This window comes from Crocodylus porosus, unplaced genomic scaffold, assembly GCF_001723895.1.
Source record: "Crocodylus porosus isolate Cpor-Errol unplaced genomic scaffold, CroPor_comp1, whole genome shotgun sequence".
Lineage (NCBI taxonomy): Eukaryota > Metazoa > Chordata > Crocodylia > Crocodylidae > Crocodylus > Crocodylus porosus.
This window is the reverse complement of record NW_017728917.1, coordinates 7,449,425-7,468,444: the sequence shown is the minus strand read 5'-3', so window position 1 is coordinate 7,468,444 and position 19,020 is coordinate 7,449,425.

The window sequence follows — 19,020 nt, the reverse complement described above, 5'->3', positions numbered from 1 at the left end:
GAGCCAGGCAGCCAAGCACAGCATCAGCACAAGGTTCGTGCAGCCTGGAGAGATGGTGACTTCCAGTTTGGACACCTCCAGAGCACAGTGCCCAAAGTACATGGAACTGCATATTCTGCACACCAAACTGTGAAGGATTTATAGACCCAAATACAACAGATTTAAAGAAAAACTATTCTTGGTATGTTCAATGGATGTTGTGTTTCAGTACAGTTCAGTGGGAAAGCAGCTGAAAGCTGTATCAGGAATCTTCAGCAAGACCCCAGGGCAAAAATGCCTCATCACTTTACAGTGCTTGACTATAGCAAGGGTATTAAAAGAGCTATTAAAGGCAAACTGCAGTGCAATGCAAAATATACTCCAATCAATAACCTCTATTTACAAAGACGAGTAAATCACTATTCTTTGAGACTGATATCATGTATCACAATAAAATAGATCAACAACAAAATAGGGAGCTCCATCCTCAATAACCTGATGATGTGATCTGAGAAAGAAGAGATCCCTCATCATTTGAATGCACGAGGAGGGCAAGTTCCTGTAGCTGCATTTTAAACGGGAGAGTGTTAACAAGAAATTGTTTCTTTTTTGCATGGAGAGTGAACTTTAAATTCTTTATGGGAGGGAAGTAAATTGCTTCCGCCTCCTGCTCCTCTCATGTTTGTGTAATGCTCAAAAATTTGTCCTTGCTCTAAACTATTCTTTTGCCTTCTTGACTTCTTAGGAGGCTCTCCCACAGCTCTCTGGATCCTGCATATTTGGCTGATGTAGCCTCAGATCTTCTGATATGGAAGGACTAATAGGACCAAGCCAGTTTTGCAATGCTAAACTAGATTTCCTGTATCGGGTAGTCTTTGCAGGGCCCTGCAGTTGTGGTACTCCATTGCTTTTGCTATAGATGTGGAAGCGAGATCAGGTTTTAGGATGTAAGAAAAGCCTTTAGCAACCCTGCTGAAAAAAAGAAATGTTGATGAATGATAAGAGCAGTGGTTGGCTAAGTGGTATTTTTGTATTGCATTCTGTCCTGGATCTGCCACTGACTCACGGCATGATCTTGGGGAAGGCATCATTGTGCGTCTGTTCCGAAATGTATAAAGTAACACTTTTCATTTCAACTACATAGAAAGTTTAATAGAGGTCCTTGAGACTTTATTTTATTTAGTGCTTGCATTTACAAAGATTGCAGGTTACAATCTGCTTTGATGAAAATTCATTAGCTGGTAGAAGTATAATTTTAATTAGACTTGTGTGACCCAGGTGACTTTGATAAAATAGTTTTGTTAAAAGCTGTTTCTTTTGGCTTGTGTCAAGAGCCACAAGTTAAGCCATTGCTTTTGAACATGTAGGTAAATAGTTCAGTGTTTATTTTCCGGCTTGAAAAGCTACCCCAGAATATTTATCTGCATAAACTAATCACCTAGTCACTGTAATTTTGCCTGACAGTTATGGCACCTCATCACAACACACTTTTATTATGTTTTTCATTGGAGGCATCACATGTGAGTTGCTGTCTTTGAAATACTCATCGTGTGAAGTAACCATCGCACCTGTGACAGTTGCTGTTCAATGCCTTCTAAGGTTCCAGCTGTAATTTCAGAAGCCAGTTGAATAGCTAATCCCCAGGGCAAGCGGTAAAGTAACCTTATTAGACATTGTAAGTAGTGTCATTTAGTTTGTTTTGTCTCTTTTTTTATTAAATTAGATAGGTTAGTTGTTCATCCTCAATCCCTGTAGTTACTGAAGTATCTCTCTTTAAAGGACATGCTTATGTATTGTAGTTGGAAAACAATATTGTATGAAGTTTAAAAGACAAAACTGAGACTGAGGTTGTTAGATACGGTAAACTCTGTGTATAGGGCTAGCACAGGCCTAGATCATCTGCAGTGTAAAAGGGTTGTTTTGCACCTGGCTAGTTTTGCTGGTGTTGCCTGGCCTTCAAAATGGCCACTGGTGACATTAATTAAAGCAGTTAATAAGAAATCAGTGAAGTTATTCCAGAGAAGTAGCTAAGCACATGTGGTCCCTCGAGAAGAGCATAGCCTTTATTACTGAGAAGAGCCACAGAATTTCTCCTGGGGCACAGCTCGTGGTGGACATACCTTGCCTTGGACGTGCATTTACAGCTCCCTCTCCATTTGCAGCCAGGAAATGGAAAAAGTTTTCTCTAGTCTTATGGCTATTTTAGGTCATGTGGCCACGTGTGACCTTCTGACCAACTCATCCTCTGCCAAACCAATATCCATGGTACCATAGTATTAAATACCTAGACAGATCACAGATCATTACAATTCAATTACCAATCTGCAGGAGTTCAGTATCTACTTCTGACAATGTCACAGAACAACTGATGCTGGCACCTTAACCTGCTTGTACTTGGTGTGAAGTGGGCTTTCTCCTGAGGGCTACCACATGAGAAAGACCAGCAGGCTTGAACCTAAATGGGATGGGGTTTCTTTGGTGTGGGGACTGGAATACCATATTTTCTCCCACACAACACAACTCCAAATATAATATGCACCTTGTTTTTGAAAGGCAAAATGAAGAAAAAAGATTTTTGTGACTTATTCTTCCTTTCTTGCACAACTAAAGCTGAATCCCTAGGTACTGCTGAAGACTGGTCTCTATGGCCATGTCCAGACAAGCATGGGTGTTTGGTTCCCTGGGGACAACTAGCAACAGCACACCTTGTGCCACTGCTGGTTGACCTTGAGGAACACCCATGCTATGTGCCCTGTGGTATGCGGGCAATTACCTCAGGTCTTGTAGCAGAGGCTGGGGCCAACAACTGCTGGCACCAGCATGCTTACCTGGGGTCCTGTAGGCCAGGGAAGTTGCAGCCACTTTGCTCCTGCAGCTTGGAGCTGGAGTGTGGCTCTGTGCAGTCAGGCTTTGGTTTCGGGTGGTGTGCTCTGCCTCCATATGTGCTGCCCTGCTTTTTTTCTGCATGAGTTTTTTTGACCCCTTGATCTCTAGGGGTTAACCCCCGACTGCATTCCAAGGTAGCAGCATGGGAAATGCCTGAACATGCCGTGCGTAGCGCCATAGATGGGTCTGCGGCACAACATATCACAAAGCCGCACTCGTCTGGGCACAGCCTATGGGTGCATCCCCATGAGCATACCTATGTATTTACCCAAGGCACATAATTATCCTCAGGGAGCACCCTCGCATGTGCACTCTGGCGTGTGGCAAATTGCCCCCGGTTGGGTAGGGGAGGCTGGAGCTGGCGACCTTATCTGGGGGCCTCCCAGGGCTGCAGTGGTGGAGGTCCGGGCACGCAGAGACTGGCCAGCAGCAGGAGTGTGGCTCTGACCGGCTACACTCTGGTTTTGGGTGGGGTGTGCTGCTGCCACATGTGCCATGCTGGGTTTTTTTCTCTGCACATTTTTAGATATTGGGATTTCCCAGTGTCTAATTTTGCTTCCATGCTGAAAATACGTAGCACAGAGAACCTAGTCACATGTGTTGTGTGCATTTTGCGGCACCTCAAAAGACTTTGAGGCACCACTGAGCACACGTTCCCGCTCATGCGGATGTGGATCTGATCCTGGAAAGAGCTAAAGAATCTGAGCTAACGAGGCTGTGCAATAGAGAGAAAGGTTAGCTTGATTCATGGAACATCAAGTCCATTAAAAAGGAGGGGTGCTTGTTAACACCTATAGCATGAAGAATAAGAAGCCGCTAAATCAATTGACTCCCTCAGTTTCCTGAACAGTAAAATCAGAGCTCCTGCACTGTGAGGCAGGAATCAAACCAGGACGCTTTGAACCCTGAGCGGAAAACCAGCGCCCCCACTAAAGACATCTATCCCAACCTTCCACTTCAGACATCCACCCCAAATGGGGACGGGGGAAAGGGGGGGGAGGTTAATTGTAGGAAAAAAGGTGTTTACTGTTTGGGAGAAATGATGATAATTTGTGGGGGGGAGTCAAGAATTTAGGAGGAAACGTCTTAATAACAACACTCCTATAGTCCAAATTATTTCAAATATAAAAGATAGGCAGGGTAGGTAGATGGTTATGAGTGAATTGCAGGTTTTTAACTTTTCTCAGTGCAGTGAGTTTGACTAACAAAGAGGTATCATTTAGGGGTAAAAACAAATGAATATGCTGTTATTCATTTGCTTTTTGGTCTTTGCCTTCTTAAAAAAAAAGATTACATGTTTTCCCACCGTTCTTTAAGCTGGATGCTTTTAAGAAAACACCACAGAGCATGTTCAAATGCCTATGGTGAATTAAGTTATACAACTTTTTTTTTTTTTTTTTGCTTGGGAACTAAATGTAACAAAAATTTAATAATTCATATACAGAGCTTCAACATCTGTTTAATAATAGATAGACTGTCATGCCAAGTTCAGTTGAAAACTTACATAGCATACATTTTTATGTTTTCCTTCAACATTTCAGAGAATTAGAGTACTACAAACATTATTTTGTATTTATGCTCATTTCAATATTTTATTCCTTTAGGTTGTTTTAAGAAATAAAAGCCCTGGCTTTGAAAAAAAAATGTAACTAGCTTCAATTTCTGAAGGAGAAAGGGAACAGATCAGAGAGGAGTTTTATTTATGTATAAATTCATAAATGATTCACTGGACTTTTGGCTGACAGATAGAGCAGTTTCATAATAACTTTGTTTATTATGTTTCCTATCAGTGAAATCAAATGTTTGAACAGCTCTGTTGGAAAGACTTGTAAAGTTGAGCAACAATTATACCTACGACACCTCTGCTGGGTATTGTCCTTTTCAGAATAATCAGATTAGACTTTTTTTTTGAAGGTGAGGCAATATGAACCTTTTCTACTCGGTGGGAGAAAATGGCAGAAATAGCACGCCACTTTATGCTCTTTCACCGCTGCGGGGAGTCAGAGCAGGCTGTTGGGAAAGCAGAAGAAACTTCATCAGAGTCCCAGGCCTACTTCTGCTGTGGGCTTTCTCGGTGACATGGGGAGTTGTTTTTGGTCTGACTCCAGCTCCATTACACCACCATGTGCAAAGGGTCACAGGCTCAGTGGGGCCAAGGCCAAGGTGCAGGGGGAGATTTTAATATGGCATACCTCCTGTTGTCTGTCACAGAGCTCCACCTGACACGGACTTCCTTTCTCAGGCAGCGTTGTCAGGCTGCCCAGACTGCAGCCATAATTGCTTTGTATTATTAAGAAGGTGGAAGTTCCCAGGTGCTCCAGTTGACTCTGGAGCCCACAAGTTGGTAGAGCTGAGGAATGAGCCAGTGGTCACACACAAGTTCATTGTAGACCCATGCTAAAGTTCACTGTTGTTCAAAGCAAGGCCCCTAACCAAAGCAGGCTGCAGCCCCCAGAGGTTTTGCTTTTCTCAGATCTGGCCAAAGGTACATCACTTGTTCAAGTCCCAGGCCAGTTCATGAGGTAAGGGGGTAGCTCTTTCCTGGTTGTCACAAGAATCTAGTTATGCTAAGCACCATACAGAGACATGGAAGGGGATAAACCCTGCTCCAAAGAATTGCACTTGCAGATAAGACAGAAATCAGATGAGGAAACAAGGCCTGGGAGAGGTGAAGTGACGTGTACAAGTTAGTGTGGCAAGTCATTGTCCGGCCTGGGGATTGAACGCAGGGTTTTTTGAGTTCCAGCCAGTATTTTGTGCCTCTGGCATAAGGCAGTGTAGATATCCAGGGGAGAGACCATTAAGGTAGCTACTATGTTGCACAGTAGTGATGTGATATTGGAGGAAAATGGCTGCTTATAGTGAGAAGAAGAAGCCTGGTGCTAGTTCCTTGAGATGGGGGATGCAAATAATTTTTTAAATGGCTACACATTTAAATATTTCATTAGTCAAAGGCAAACGTCATTAAAAGAGTCTTTCTAGAGCTTTATGTAAGCCCTTGTATCCACAGTCCATTGAAGTCCATAGAAAGGCTCCCATTGGCATTTGTGGGTTTTGCTTCATGCCTGAAGGAGTCTCTGTGTTATTTTGTCGAATAGCCAAATTCCTAGAAACAGATAGGGTTTTTTCCCCCCCTCTTAGGATTGGTTGAATGATGTGTTAATTGGGCTCTCTTGGTCTGATTCTGTACTCTGTTACATGAGGAGTTACACCAGCATAAATGAGAGAAGTACCAGATGCTATATGTGTGCGTGTACACACACACACACACACACACACACACACACACACACACACACACACACACACACACACACACTATGTATATATTTAAAGAAAAATAGACTTCATTAGCCAGGTATTGAAGGGCAGCAAAATGAAAGACCTCTAATGTTTAGGAAGTAGCAGGCTCTATTTCTCTTTTTCTGCCTGTTCGTGTGTGCAGATGGGAGGCATCCAGCCATTACCTAAAGAGCAAAGAATTTAAACACCGCTTGAATCCAAAGCAGATTTCTGAGCTGTTCTGAAGCCGGTTGACGTGAGGAGTAGATAAGACCTGCACCATTGCTATAATTTGGTCTCGGACTATTTAAAAATCATGAATGCACATGTCCAATCGGTCAAAGGGGAACAATCACAACGTGTAGGAAATCTGTATCTTTGTGGCTAGATTTGCCGAGCGCAGAAAGATACATTGGCATTTATAGTATATTAGCTGACAAAAATCAATAGAAACTTCACCATGATAAATGCTTCCACATACACAATTAGAATTCATCTGCATTCCATTTTAGGTTGTTCTGCTCAATTGAAAATATTTCAGCTTTATAACCTGGGACAGATATTTGCAACAACTCATTAAGCTGATATTAGTATTAATGTATATTTCTATTAATAGAAGGTATTTAGGCCTTATATACTAATTTTCAAAATTTCTGTGAAAGTAAAGGAGACTAAGATTAAACACAGTGAATTATAATTACCTTTTTCATTCTGGAACTTGAATAAATTTCTCTGGGAAATGCCAATAAAAATGCAAAGAAAATGTCAAGGTGCGTAAAGGATGAAGTAGAAAATACTACTGAAAATATGATCATGATGTTATAGACATAGTGTTACTCTCTTACCTAGAATGCTGACCGTATTGTATTCCAGCCATATCTGTGAGCCCCAGGAGCAGACAAGATAGCCTATTACGCACTACTTACAGATGATTCACGGCCCAGTAGCTGGAGACTTGGGTGGCATAACTCTCTAATCCTCAGCTCAGATTTCTACCATTTGGAAATCGCAGCCTCTGTGTTCGCTTCTGGGCATGCTATTGCCAGGGAAAGAAAACACATGCCTTGTTCAACATGTTCCAACACACGCCTTCGTGGAAAACATTTTTTTTCCCCCTCGTTGAAAAATTGCAAGAAACTTTATTTTGTAGAATGTTCTAGCATTCAGTGGTGTGGGAAGAAAGCAGCTTGAGTGTAGTAGTAGGCTGGTAAAAATATTTTGTTTAAAAATGCAAAAATGTTCAGTCATGCTAGCTAGTAAACCATATGCATGTAAAAAGTCTATCTTCATTCTTATCATTTCAGGGCCTCGTTTTCGATAGCATGATTGATTGGCACAATTCCTTCTTCTACACCTTTCATCTATCTTGAGTAGTTTCATAAATGTTGATTTAAGCTGTTTTGCGAAACGTATCATAGACTGGAGCGTTCATTGCAAGCATTGGTGACAGAACGGATTCCCCCGCTCTGGAACTTCTGCAGCAGTATCGCACAATGCATGCCTGTCTGGTTACAATAGCATGCTCTTTCCCAGGAGTTTCCTACCATGAATTTCAGAGAATGCAAGAGAAAAACCATGGGAAGGCTCCAAAGAGAAGAAAATAACTATTTTAGGGTGTGTGTAGATGGAACAGGAACCCTAAATTGAGGCAGTGGGTTTTTAAAAACACTGCTTCAATTTAGGTCCCTTTAAACCCCCGTGTCATGCACACACCCGAACTTACGTGCCTGCCTGGCGGCAGGGAGGGGAGGGCAAGCTGCTGGGGGGTGGAGCAGTCCTTGGGCTGTGGTGGGGGCTGGTGCTTCCCTCTGTGGCAGGAGCATCTCCCCCTCGCCTTCCAGGCAGCATGCACCTGCAGGTACCTGGCTTGGGTCCTGGGGGGCACCACAGCTGCAGAGGGAAGCCCCAGGCCCCCATGCAGCTCAGGCAGACAGGCAGGCTCCAGGGGGAAAAGAAAAAAAGATCAGGTTGGAACTTTTTTTTTTTATCTTGGGCAGAGCCTGCCTTCCCGGGCTGCTGCCAGGCTGCCTACACAGGCTTTCTGCAGAGCTGTAGAGGTGCACGGAGCCCAGTGCTTTGCTCTGTAACTATAGGGCAGCAACCAAAACTCCTCAGAGGAGTTGTAGTTTGCTGCGCCCAAGTCATTTAAGGCACATTACGCTGCTGCATTTGCTACAGTGGCTGGAATTACTGCACAATACACTGTCAACGTGTGCAAACACCAATGCCATTAAAGCAATGCAAAAGCATTTATCCTGGTTTAAGGTGTTGTGCACACATGCTCCTCATTTCCCCTATATACGGCCTTGGTGACAATAGGTAACAGAACATCCTACTACTGATTTTCATAGGTGGAGACATCTTGCTAGCATTGTTGCTTCTGCTTCCCTCTGAAACCCAGATTTTAACTCAGAAAAATTCCTTTAGATCTGTTTTCTGCTGTGACTCTCCCAGGAGAAACTGAATATCTGTATGAGGCCCTTGTTTATGGTGGGGTCATTTGCCATCCATAAAGATATACCTTTACATGCCATGGCTTATCTAACTGCTGCCATTTACCAGAGTCTGAAATTTGGGTAAGCTGCCCTAGCACAAGCCTTGCTTTACACAGCATCTGGAGGAGGGGAGAGCTGAGTCTTGTGCAGCTCAGAAAGACAAAGTTAATGTTTCGTTGCTTATAACTGTGTGATTGGTCTTGGGTGAGGAAGTAAAGGTTGGAGCACAGCTTCTCTTCTAGATGGAGCAAGGGAAATTTACAGCATTGAGGCTCTACCCACTGGACTTCTGTGACTGAGTCTGTAAGAGCCACTTTTCAGCAAACCTTGTTAGATCTTCCCCAAGCTAAAGTTTCCATTTTCTTTTGGTGAAGTGAATCCAGAGATCACTTGTACCAGTGCCTTACTTTGTTAGGTAGTTCATTTGTTCTGGAGTCTTAGGAGAAGCCTCCCATCACACCTCCTGGCAGCTCTAGGACAGTGCTATTCCACTAAGTGTCTTCAAAATTGGGTTAAGATTTTTTTCCCCAGGAAAAAAAGGACTGATTTATGGGAGTGCATGAAACGTGCAGATGCATCAATGTCACCGCCTCTCCAAATAACCAAATTAAGTGGCTGGAAAAGGGCAGTCAAGGTGGCTGTCACGTCCCGATGCAATGAAGGTGGCACAACATCTGCTTTGCCTGCTGTTTCAGAACTCACTGGAGCATCTTATAATCAGGGGGATTGAGTCTCTACTGCTTTTTATTGGTAGAGACTGTGCATGAGAGAGGTATTAATTCTGCTGAGAACGGTCTTTCATGAGTTATGGCAGGAGGTTGACGTTCAATGTTTAAGTTGCAATGAACTTGTTAAACAGGGCGGGTCTCTCTTTTCAGATCCCAAGTCAGTGTCACGTTCCTCCCTTCCTGATTCACCCGAGCTACGCTGCTTCCCACTTGGTGCTCTTCACTCCCTGCCTTCCCGAGCATACTAACATTCATTGCCTGATTAGTATTTTTGATGCATGCAGCAAGTTAATTGTAGCTATAATCATTGCAAATGGCTTGTGTTTTGTTGTTGTAATTTGGTATTTTCACAAAGAACCATTAAAGGCTGATGTAATATAAACTCCTACTTAAAAACAGTACGATGCACGGGTTCCCCTAAGGCACCGGGGGGAACTAGCTATGGGTAGTAGACTTTCCAGTGAGATGCATTTATATTTCTTTCCTCAGGGAGTGTGATGAAAGGGTCAAACTTTTTAAACTATCAAGCAATGATAAGCAATTACCCATCTGTGTCTTAAATTGGAATAGCTGCACTGCATGCTTGTACCCCAGATATCCTTGGATAGTTATGCCTCTCGTCTCTTAGGTGGGGATGGCTTTTATCCATGTGTCTTCACTGGGGAAAGCGCAGACAAGATGCTGTCTGTCTGAGAGGTAGCTTTCTATATTTTACCCTCTGACAAGACTTGGATATAATACAGAAGAGGTCTTTGATGCCAGGACTGGAATCAGGAATCAATCCTCCTACATAAGTGTCCTGACCACTAGACTAGAGGAACACGTTCATGCTTAAGTTCATGAATCGTTAATTCTTTTATGGAACAGCTTGAGCATGAAGGTGTGCGTGAGCTGCCCTTCCCTTAGCCTGGTGGGTAAAGTAGAATAAAGTTAGGCAAAAGGTTTATGTGTGTGTGGGGGAAGGCTTTAAATTTCGTTTGGCAGAGCAGGGGTATACACCTGGATCCGGGGATGTATGCTCTAACCACTGGGCTATGGTATCCCCTCCTTCTACAGCCATGTCTTAAAGGATCGCAACAGCTACCACGGCACTTTTGTGTAGCTGTGCCCTGGGAACACTTGCTGGGTTGAATGCTGCAGGCAAGATATGGGAAGGAATGCCTAGTTTGCATGTCCTGCCAGGAGTTAAGTGTTAGGTGCATGTTAAGTTGTTCAGAGCTGTCAAGACAAGGTGAATTTAGGTATGCCTGTGATGTTCCTGAGCGTGCTTCAGAGAAGTATGTCCCCACTGACCTGCTCTCACTCTGTGCACACCTAGTATGGAAATGAGGCTGTTTCTAGTGTGCTTGGAGCAATGGCAAGGGGAGTTCTCTGGGAGGCTTCTCTCCCTCGTTTCTGCATTCGATGGGGGAGCAAGCACAGGGCTGCACTCACAGTGCTGTGGACACAGAATAGATGTACCTGGAGCTAAACTTTTAAGTGACAGGGCAAGTCTACTGTTGAGAACGGAGGCACTTGCAGTCTTAGGGGGCCCCGAGGTTTAATCAGCAGCCGAACTGGGATTTTGAGAAATGCCTCAAATGTCACTTATGGATTGTGTTCTGCTCAAGTCCTTCAGAGGTCTGGGCTTTCCTTTTCCGGTGCCCCATCTCACAATGACAATAACTGCACTGTCCAACCTTGCAGGTGCATAAAGACTCTGTGTTCTTAGACAGGATAATAGGGAAACCAGATCAGTGCAGTACTAGGAAGATCTTGCTATCTGCTAGCCAAGTCCTCACTTGGCTACCAGCCAGCTGAGCTACTATACAAAGCAGTCCATTCACTCCCTACAGTGTATTTGTTCTGTGGCCAGTTGTGGAGGTAGGCTCCCCATCGTTACGATTTATGTCAAGCTGCATTTCCAGCACTTTATGTTGGGAGCACCCAATAGAAGTTGAGGGGCTTTAGTTCCTTACAGGATCAGATAATGTTTTTGGAGGTGGCTAGGAGTTTACTTTTCATGAAGATGTCTTCATCAGGAGGTAAATTGAATTGGTTTACCACTGGTTTATGTTTGGTTGTGGTTTAGACCAGTGGTCTCCAAACTTTTTTGATTGCGCACCCCCATCAGTAAATATTTTTGAGCACGTGCCCCAATATATATATTTATATAAATATAAATAGAAGTTCTAATATTTTCTTCCCACACCCCAGTGGATTGTCTTGTGTACCCCCTGGGGTGCATGCACCCCGCTTTGGAGACCACTGGTTTAGACTGTTGCAGTCTGTTTGAATAGGTACTGAGGCTTAGGTAAGTGCCAGAGATTTCTGTGTTAGTCTCAGCCTTTGAGGGCCAAATCCTGCTTGGTTCGTTCACATGACTGGTCTTCTTGCCTGACTAATGTGCACAAGGAAATCAGGGCTTCAGTTTTAGAGATGCATTGTCTTACGTGCATATTTTAATGTGCTGTGGCAGCATGTGGGCACTAAGGCAACAGCCTTTATAAACTGAATATGAATGAAGTGCAGTACGCTGATTTTATACCCATGTGAGACTCATGGAGCACAACCTGGGACATCTATGCTGGATGGAGCCTGAGAGGTGGAGTGTGGGCCTCATTGACTATTCAAGAGACTGTGGGCCTTATTGACTATTGAATAGTCAAGAGACAAATAACTACTCCTCTACTAACTTGAATCAGTTTAGTGGAGTCTAGTCCTTTACTATCAGTTTCAGTTTAATGAAAAGCATCAGGAAAGGGAACAAATTATTTCTACACATCTGTGATGCAGTTAGATGCCTGACTGTCTTGCTTACTAAGGGACCATTAAGAAGGAAGATTTCAGTCAGCATCACAGAGGATGTCAATGTATGAACATTAGACTGTGTGTGCACCAAGTCAATTAGATTAAAAGGCCAAACTGAGTCCTGGTGGAAGTGCTATAGACTTCAGTAAACTACATCTGCTTAAACTAGGGTTTTGCAGCAATAAAACCTTTAGGAGAATTAAGTTGTGATCACCTTATTGGTACCCTGATTCTTGTTTTCTGAGAATCACTGCCAGTAGCTGCATACTGTATCTCTCACAGCAAGCATCTTTGCATTATTTATAACTGACTCAATCTGCAATACTAGAACAGTAGCATTTTCCAGTCTAAAATTAGGCTGAAGCAGCAGTCTCTCCTGAATATATGCATTAGACGTCTTTTCCAATCATTGGTCTCTAAGCATTTTATCTGGTTTACTACCAAATTCTCACAGAGTTTCTGGAACACGGGGTACATTACAACACTGTTCATCTGCCCACTTCCTCAGTGCTTGCTAGTGGAGAAGAATTTTCTGTTAAGGGAAGGGTTTTTGTGATTTAGAAATTCTGGATGGGTGACTGAGCTGATGGTATCTATTAGAGAGGCCCCCCTCCCTCCCCCAAGTCATCTGCTGAAGGATGACGCCCATGCTTAAGTGCTGTTCTCATTTTGGATGGTTTGCTGAACTGGGGCCATAAATATGGATTAAGGGGAAGCCTTAATTAAGGCCAGTGGAGAGAGAAGATAATGAAATTCTAAGCATTACTTGGTCAATCACTATACCTCAGTGAATCAGTCTGGTTGCTATAATTGCACAGTGTGGCGGGGGCCTTGACAACTATTTCTTCCTAACACTTGTGCATGGGCAGCGAGGCGGCAGTGAGCAAGCTGTACGGTTCTCCCTGGTGTTCCTGGGAATTGCTCAGCCCCATCTCTCAGGAGTGTTGAGAAACACAGGGCTTACTGGAGACATGCTGCTGGTTCATGACCCCATTTCAATGAAAGCAAACTCATATTTACTCCAGTGGGAGCTGGATCCAGGTCTCAGTCCATACTGCACACAATTTTCTAGCCTCTTTCTGTCTTTTAGGTGCTTCAAAAAGAAATAATGTTGGCTTTGCTTTGGTACTGCTTTGCATAACTGATGCTGTAAAATCTTAGGTGGGGTCTTGATTTTCACTGCGATTAGAAGATGCACCTTCTTTGTCCTATTCAGAGGTGACGCTGGGAGTCCTCTGCTTGAGGTTTTTTGGTGCAGACAAATACACAGCAGGTACAGGGCAGTGTTTGAAATATTCGGCTAGGTGATTAGTTCTGATTAGCGCACCCACCTCTAAGCCATATCTATGCACTCCATCTCTTAAGTGGGTACTAGAGGGATGCAGTATTTTATACCAGGATAAGTGGTGTGACCTTCTGTTTAAGACCAAGGCTTCACTGACTAAAAATGTGCTCTTACTACAAGGATAATCAATGCACTTTAGCTCTTCCACAGGAAAAGTACACAGTGAAGACAAGGCACAGTAATTTTACTGTGAGGCAAGCTAGACGAGGTCAGCCATGGGCAGGGGTAAAGCTCTGACCTTGCTTAGCTACCTCAAGGTAAAAGCACTGGGCACCTGCAGGTATCTGGTCCCCACTTACAATTTTATAATGACTTACTTATCACGTGTTGGTTATCTTGCTATAAAAATGGAGAACTTTTAGCCAGAGAAAATGAAAGCACCTGCCACATCAGGAAGAGCTGGTTACTTTGGCCATCTATTCCACACATTTCATGTACAACTTTAGGGGGTTCAATGACCTTGGTCTCTGATAATACTTACCCAGCTCCCATGTGCTCCTGTCTCTTCAGGGAGTGAGATCTTCAATATTTATTTGAAAGTGCACATAATATTTCAGAAGTGGTGCAATGCACATGCTTAACCAGGTTAACAACAGCGGGTAGCATCCGTCCACAATTACAACTGAGCTTTAGAAATGGTATACATCAAAACCATCAAATATAATAAACCAGCAAAACGCATGTCTTTTCTAATGTAGTCTGTGTACTGTAAAAAAAAGGACAGGTAGTTTCTATTCATGCCTACCTTTGAGCAAGAATCCACTGACACCCTGTATCCTAAGGAATAAACTTAACTCACTTACCAAGAATTCATGTTGTGCTTCATGGTAACTTCCACTGACTCCTCTGAAAACAGGATATGATCCATATTGCACTGATAGGGATGACATCTAGTGAATGAACGTGTGACACCATGTAAGCTACCTCAGGACAGGATGACACTTCTGGTTACTTCATTTGCTTTGCCTTAATATGAACAGGGATAGGCAGAATGACGTAGAAACCAAAGAATAGCAGGGAGCAAGTTACCGAAGTGAGTATGGGGACGTCACGTGTTAGTGTTCCAACGTGCATGAGCGGACCTCACGTGTGCTCGTCTTGGATGGTTATGTTGTTTAGCCAGTGCAGCTGTGGGGTGCAGGTTGGAGCCCTTCCCTCCTCCAATGCAAACTGCCTGCAAAGGACAGGTGTGAAAATAACATATCTCCCCTCCATGGCAGCGGCTACTAGGGCTGTGCAAAACACATGTGTTTCGATTTGGTTTCGTATTCGGCCGTTTTGGAGGACAGTGATTCTTTTTGGTGTTTTGGATCATTGTCCTGTTTTGTTTTGGTCAAATCTGCCACTGGCCTCAGCATGCAGTGGCAGCCTGCTGAAACCCCACATGCAGATTGGGGGTCTACACCCCCCAGGAAAAGCTGGAGAAATGATCAAAGAGCTCGGAGAAGCAATCATAGAGCTGGGGAATCGAACCAGGAGCTAGATGTCAATATAGAGCAGTCCTTCCCCACCTCCCACTTTCCCCTCCTCCTGCTTAGTTTTTGGATCCCTGGAACCCCGGCTCTGAAGCTCTGGAATTCTCTGAAACATTTCCAAAATGTTTCAAAGTCTTCTGATTAGTTTCAGGGCTATTTCGGAGCCTTCCGTTTTGCTTTGGATTCAGTATTTCGGGCACCAGAACAGCCCGAAACAGCCTGAAATGGCTGCTGAAATTTTGCACAGCTCTAGCTTGCTTGTCTGGGGCTATGGTTTATAGCCTTGGCTACATCAGGGTGCAAATAAAGTCTGAATGCTCACAGAATAAAATGGGGATTGCAACTAGCAGGTTGAGCATTCCTCTGAGATTGTTGTCTACACCACATTTCTCCATAAAGTGGAAAGGGGCTTATTATTTCTTTTTTTTGTTTTAGTCTCTTCTTTTAAAAGTATTTCTATAATCCTTGTGACTGTAATGTCTGATAACGATTGTTTTGTCATATTAAGTTTCCATCTAAGTACAAATTGAGCATGATTAGAATACTCTTTCAAAGTAACATTTATGATGTTTCCTTTCCAACTACCTACCTACCTAGACGGTTCCATTATCTTTTTATCTTAATAATAACATTTAAAAGCTTGAAAGCTGTTTTTTTAAAAATACATCCTAGTACTCACTAATTGCATGCAATGCAATTATATTATTATAAGTAATTCTGTTAACCTTCAAATTCTTCAGGGGTTTGCCTTATAAGACCAGATAATTAACATTAAACTATTGCACAAAATTTCACTTGCTCATTTAAAAAATGTAAAACATGTAGAATATATCCAGTAAAGCTTATTGGTCTGTCCAGCTCCTACTGCCTCATGTGCCAGGCAGTAACATCAGAAGACTTCTTGGTCTTGTTACACCCCAGTGGCAGTGTATCCCAGGTAAGTTGTTCTGGATCACACCCTAGCCACATGGTTACTCTAAACCTTGAAGTAAGCTTTTGAAGATGCTCAAGGTCCTTTCTTTGCAGCTGCTCTTGGTAGATCCATCACTACCATGCTCAGGTTTGGTCGGCTGGGATAACCTGAGCATGTCTTCACCAGTGAATATTCTGGTTTGGAGCGTGCATGAAAGAACATGTGCACAGGGCCGGCTTGGGCTGTCTCAGCCCAAACCACTGCTGCTACTGGGTAGACATGCCCCATATTTCTAAAGCTAAACTGGTCTTTTAGTAAGAGACCTATATATGGAGTAACTGCAAAGATTGCCATCATTGCAGCTGCTTGCACACAGACCAGTTTCAGGTGCTCTTCTAAATTTTTCCCTCCTGCACTTTTGTTCCTTCCCATGAGTCCCATGAAAGTTACCGCATTCCTCAGGATTACTGGATGTTTTGACATTAGCTTCACAAGGGGCAGTGCTTCCTCTAGGTCTGCAAATTAAGAAAAGAGGGGGAAACCTCTTGGGTTTTCCTCTTGAAAAATCAGTTCTTCACTTCCTCGCCCTGAATTCTCCCTGTGCTTTAGCTGCAGCGTTTCATCACCATGCTCTTTGTTCCTCCTATGTCTTGGACTGTCTTGTTAATGGCAAGAATGTGGTCCCAGGTTTGTTCAGTTTCTTGCCGTTCATGATGCCGTATTCACTTACATCGCATCTTGCAAAAGCTGGCAGATTCTGTTCATCTCTAGGAAAAACTAAATGATCAACAGAGTAGGTGGAATAACTTTGCATATGTGTTGTCCTTGGCCTTTTGCTCCACGTCTTTGGAGGCACAGTGTCTTCCCCACACATAAAATACATACCACTTCGAGTATTGAAAGAATTCCTCAGCAATTTCACTAGTTGCAGGAAAAAAATTGTTTTGAAGGTAAATATATGTGGGACAAAGAAAAGATGTCACTCACAAAAACCCTTCTTCTTCAGAAGCAAACCCTTTCAGAGTTTAGCACACAGACCTCGGACCATTTTTGCCTAAATAAAATTAATAAAGGAATAACAAATATTCCCTAAACTTTCAATGTAATGAAAATACATTGAAATCTCATACAGGCAGATGTATTTGAAACTGCATTCTAAAATAGGTTTAACATGAGGCATACTTTTCTGTTTTTCTCTACAAGTAAGTGATCTTTCTGTGTAATATTTCACACAGAGGTTGTTTTACTGTCTTTCAATTTTCCATATAGCCTTTAATGCATTTCTTTTAAAAATACATAATCAGAAATGTTTGAGCTAGAACTGAACAATTCATCACTGAAACTTTTTAAGCAGAACATAGCTGTTGGAAAAATAGAAAATAAATTTGCTTGTTGGTCAAAAATGTATTGTTCGGTTTTTGAAAATAGGGGGAGGAGAAAGGACTGATTAGGTAGTTTTGAACCCAAATTTTCCAATACAGAGGCTCCAGTAAAAATATTCACAGGTAAAAATGTTTTAGCAATTTTTTTCAGAACCCCCCCCCCCCCAGAATTTCTTGATCAGCAGTGATTTGAGCTATAGCTCAAATTTAACCTTGACAATTTATTTTTCTGGTTAACTCTTTTTTTTTTTTTTAAATGTTATCTAAAAAGAATTTGATAATAAGATTAATTCAATCTGGTGCTGCAGAGAGTTTTTTGCGGGAGAAATATTTAGAATTTAGGGCAATTCTTACCCAATCTTCATCAGAACTGAAACGTATTGCTTGGTGGGTAGATGAAGGATAACATTTTCTCTGTCAGCAGTGAGGCTTTCCTTTTAGATTTTATCTTACAAGAGAGAACTTCTTATGTGCAACTGCTGACAAAGAAGGTTTGATGAAAGAGAAGACACCAGACCGAGGTTTAGATTAGGTAATGAGTGGGGTTTTTTGATGAAGGGAGAATGATAGGAAAGTGGAAAAAACCTCCAATCAGATAATGAAGAGAACTTGATGGAGGAATCACACAGATACCTATTTGTGTAACTCAGAAAAGCACCAAACCCTGACTCAGTGAATTAAATAGTTGATGCCATTTAAATAATGAGATTGTATAATTTGATTTAATTCAATTAAATGTTGAGCATTAAGTTGACAGCTTAAGTGCTTTATATTCAGTAAAGCTGGACGCTGCTAACAATAAAGAGTTTCCCTTTGGGCCTAAGCAGTAAAATGTTGGAACTAACAGGGTATTCTTTGCAGTGTTAAAAGTGCTCTAAAACATGATTGCCGGGAACATGTTTGACGCCTAATGCCTCACTCCTCTAACTGTCAGCTACACAAAGAAGCTCAGGCAGCAACATAGATGTAGACAAATTTGAATGTGGATGTGTGTGCTAGAGAAACAAAAAAACCCCATAAAACAAAACCAGAACAAACAAAAATCAAACAAGGGAAGAGAGATGTGTGCATTCTTAAAGCATAGGCCAAGATATATGCCATGGGACTGTATGGTTTTCTGCTGTTCAGGGGATGAGAGATTAGCTAGTGCTACTTTGGAAGCTGTGACCACTAGAGGATAGTCCCATCAATGACACATACTGTGCAATTTTAGGAAAACTTGGCCCATACTAAGAGCAGAGAAAAACAAAGAAGATCACCAGAACTGGAGCTGTGGTGCAGGACTTCTGAATATGATGCCTTCGTCCTTGATCCCTTTTCTCTTGATCCCTGGAGTTACGAGTTTCAGAGACCTGGACTCCTTCACAAGGAACTCCATTGCACAAGCAAAATGCTTGCGTTTTCTTCGATGAGTTTTCTTGCCTCTCCAGTCACATCCCCCGCCACCCCAGTCCTGCAGTTCATTTGCATTTCAGCTTTGCAACAACCCAAGTGAACCACTGGGTTCAGGCTACTGAAGTCCTACAACCCCAAGCAAAGAAGTTTTACACAGCTGACATTCAGAGCTATTTTGTGGGTATTTCTTAGGAAATCCATTGCAAAAATCACAAGAATTGAATTTGGGCATCCTAGCAAAATTTCCATCTCAGCCAAATATACCCACATCCATTTGCCCTTTAGTGCTGAAGTGGCAGTGCAGATAGCAGTCTCTCTGCTGAAACAACAGCATTGTAATCTGTTGTAAT